At 52.6% G+C, this 4,062-nt stretch overlaps 1 pseudogene; it reads left to right on the top strand.

The window, feature by feature from the left end:
* Nucleotides 1–435: 435 nt before the first annotated feature.
* LOC105486623 (adenosylhomocysteinase pseudogene) lies at nt 436–1,745 on the top strand (annotated as a pseudogene).
* Nucleotides 1,746–4,062: the final 2,317 nt, after the last annotated feature.

The following is a 4,062-nucleotide window of genomic DNA, read 5'->3' as shown; positions in this document are numbered from 1 at the left end:
GGGTTTAGGATTTCAGCATATGAATCTTTAGGGGACACTAATTTTCAGGTCATAGCATTTGGACTTACACCATTGCCCCACCCCCGCCCCTCTAATTCTTGGGCCTTCAGACTCAGACTGAGTCACACCACTGACATTCTTGTTTTTCTAGCTTGCAGATAGCAAACCGTGGGACTTCTCGGTCTCCATAACCACATGGGGCAATTCCTATAATAAATCTGCTCTTACATATACCCGTATATATCCTGTTGGTTCTATTTCTCTGGATAACCCTGGCTAATACACACTGTGGGCACCTCTGCAATACCAAGGGCCTGGCCATCTGTTTGAAATGTAAAATAGAAAACACACACATACACATACAGAGACAGAGAGACCCTGCCCAGAGCCACCCACCCACCCAGTGCCTGTCCCCAGACCAAGGCCCAGTCCCCTTCACCTGTCTCCATCATAAGCGCCGCCAGCCTGTCTGACAAACTGCCCTGCAAAGTTATTGACATTGGCCTGGCCGCCTGGGGATGCAAGGCCCTGAACATTGTGAAGAAGGAGATGCAAGGCCTGATGCACATGCGGGAGCTGTACTAGGCCTTCAAGCCATGAGGCTCCCAGGCTCCAAAGGCACCCACATCGCCAGCTGCTTGCACACGACCATGGAGACGGCCATCCACATTGAGACCCTCATCACCCTGGGTGCCCCAGCAGCAACATCTTCCTCACCCAGAACCATGTGTTGACTGCCATTGCCAAGTCTGGCATTCCAGTATACGCCTGGAAGGGCGAAAGGACAAGGAGTACCTGTGGTGCGTCGAGCAGTCACTGTAATTCAAGGACGGGCCCTCAACATTATTCTGGAGGATGGGGGTGACTTTGCCAACCTCTTCCACACCAAGTACTCACAGCTCTTGCTGGGCCATCTGAGGTACTTCCAAGGAAACCAAGACTGGGGTCCACAACCCACACAGGATGCTGGTCAGTGGGATCCTGAAGGTGCCAATGACAACAACTCCATCACCAAGAGCAAGTTCAACAAGCTCTATGGCTGCTGGGAGTCCCTCATAGATGGCATCAAGTGGGCCACAGAGGTGATGATTGCCGGCAAGGTTGCGGTCATAGCAGGCTATGGCAACATGGGCAAGAGCTGTGCCCATGCCCTGTGGGGTTTCGGGGCCCACGTCATCACCAAGATAGACCCCATTAACGCACTGCAGGCTGCCATGGAGGGCTATGAAGGGACCACCATGGACGAAGCCTGTCAGGAGGGCAAAACCTTTATCACCACCACAGGCTGTGTCAACATCGTCCTTGGCCGGCACTTTGAACAGGTGAAGGATGAAGCCATCATGTGTAACACTGGACACTTTGATGTGGAGATCGATGTCAAATGGCTCAGCGAGAACATTGGGAGAAGGTGACCATCAAGCCCCAGGTGACCAGGTACTCGCTGAAGAATGGACGCCGCACCATCCTGCTGGCTGAGGGTCAGCTGGTCAGCCTGGGTTGTGTCATGGGTCACCCTGGCTTTGTGACGAGTGACTCCTTCATCAACCAGGTGACTGCACAGATTGAGCTGTGAACCCACCCAGAGAAGTACCCCATCGGGGTTCACGTCCTGCCCAAGACGCTGGATGAGGCAGTGGCTGAAGCCCACCTGGGCAAGCTGAGCATGAAACTGACCAAGCTGACTGAGAAGCAGGCCCAGTACCTGGGACATGTCCCCTGATGGCCCCTTCAAGGCTGATCATTGATGCTACTGAGAGCCAGGCCTGCATTTCACCTTCCAGCTGCTGTTCTTGCCCAGGCCCTGCCTCTCCTTCTTAAGAGCAAATAGCACCAACTTAGTGACTGGTTGGTCAGCGTCCCCCATCGACTCCCCAGGGCTGGTCACTCCGTTTTTGGCTTCTGCTGCACCCTCATACTATTCCAGGTGTGTCAGGGGAACTGACAGGCCCCTCTTCAAGCCCTGGTCATGGCGGAGATACGAGGGAGACAGCCACAGGGAACCGTGAGCTCAGTGGTCTTGGAACTGCTCACTAAGTCAGTCCTCCCTTAGCCTGGATGTCAGCAGTGGAGTCACAAAGCCCACGTACTTTACCATCTAGGCCTTCCCCTGGTCTGTGGACTTACACCGTGTGCTTGGTTTATAGGTTCAGTCATTCTTCAGCCCCTGATAGATGAGAAGGAGCTGCACTGAAGGGCAAGGAGGAACTGTTTCAATTTTCCTGAGAGCTTGGCTTAGTGCTGGGCCTTCTCTTAAACCTCATGACAAAGAGGTTGGTACTTTCAGTCCCTGTTTTACAGGAATTAGAATACACTGTTAAGGAAAACAGAAAGAACAGAGAAGTGACAGCCAGAGGTTGAGAGGGGCCAGAAAAGCATAAAAGCAGGCACAGATCGGCTACCACTTTGTAACAAGAGAGTTCCTATCACAACCCTGGGTCAAAAAGAGAATAATTCGGCTTATAATGTTTATAATGTTAAAATAAAGCAGGAAGGTAGGTTAATAAAAATCTCAATGCCATTAAAAAAAAAAGAAAGAAACAGAGGGAGGACATAAAAATGAATGTTTCAATAGATACCTGACCGGGTATGCAAATTACCCAGCACGGCACAGGCAGAAACACTAGGCAGTGCTTGAGACACAGAGTTCCCTTCTGCTTCTCTGTCTCCCTCTACATGCTGGGCCTACTCAGGGAATTCTGGTGAGACATGGAGTTCCCTTCTGCCACGCTGTCTCCCTCTACATGCTGGGCCTACTCAGGGAATTCTGGTGTTCACAAAAGGGGTCAGGGGAACTGCATGAAGACCACAGCTTTGTGTAGGCCCAAAAGCTTCAACACAGGCTTATGGATGTGTGGTTGTGTATGTGTGCATGCAGAGGAGTCCTGCAGCCATGCCTGGTGGGAGTCTGGGGGAGGCTCCTGGCTTCAAAGAGTCCAAGCCACTAGCCCAGACTTGGAGACCTGAGCTGAGGGATTGGAGGGAGGGGCTGAGCAGCAAGCTCAGGAATAGCCCAGGCCAGCCAGGAGGACAGTCCACCCAACCAGCAGTGGTGAGGGAGCCTCGCCCCAGCCCAGAGCTGGGTCCACTGGCCAGCCAGGTGGAGGGGTTCCTTCAGGCTCCAGTGATGACCTGGCAGGAGGCTGGGGACATGCTCTAGGCTGTGAGCCTCTGTGAGAGGTGGGTGGATACTTGCCCCATATCCCCACTCCTGGCTGCAGGTTCCACACTTACGGACAGGAACCATAGACCTCTGCAGAGTGCCCAGTACACCTCTGCAGACAGCTGCTCTGCATTGACTCCTGGTTCTTCCACTTAAAAGTTGTGGGATGTTAAGCAAGTTGCTTTACATTCTCAGACCTGTAGTTTCCTAATCTATCCAATGTGAAGAAAGCAAGCCAAGCTCACAAAATGTTAGTGAGTCTAAAACAATTCACCAGTTGCGATCAGCAGCACATCCCCAAGGAGGATAAAACAAAGTTGACAAAACTCCCCAGTGTTCTGATGTGACGTCCCCACCTCCTAGGACCAAGGGTCTAGCACAGAGTAGACACTCAGGATGTATCAAGGCCCCATTGAACTCTGGGAGTTCTGGCTGTGCCCACTTTAATGATAAATGATCAGAGTGCTGCACTAAGGCAGCTTCACCGTGAAGCAGCCATCTGGGAGGGCCTGGTGGTTCAGTTCCCGACTGCGGAAGGGGGCACCCTGGGGAAGTGCGCAGGGCTCTGGGCTACAGTCAGAAGACTCAGCTGCTAAAGCCCAGCCCAGCCCTCCTACACTTTCCTACACTTCAACCCACCTGATGCCTCCTCTCACGGAGGCTCGAGCCCCTGGTGGTGGGTGCGGGGTGGGGTATCTAAGGGCTCACCTTGTCACTAGGCAGTCCCTGTCCCAATCACCTCCATGCCTCTTTGCTGGGGCTTATGGGTTGACAGTTGGAGTTTCAGGACTGCAAGAAAAGTGCCTTAAATAACACTTTCCTGCAAATGAATAGCCATTTATTTTCCCATTGATTGGAGATGTTCGCTGTAGCACATCCTATGTGGGTCTGGTTCCTGCCTT

The sequence above is a fragment of the Macaca nemestrina genome, chromosome 9 (genome assembly GCF_043159975.1).
Source record: "Macaca nemestrina isolate mMacNem1 chromosome 9, mMacNem.hap1, whole genome shotgun sequence".
In the NCBI taxonomy this organism is placed as follows: domain Eukaryota; kingdom Metazoa; phylum Chordata; class Mammalia; order Primates; family Cercopithecidae; genus Macaca; species Macaca nemestrina.
Note: the sequence above shows the minus strand (reverse complement) of the source record. Positions and strands in the feature narration are given on the sequence as shown.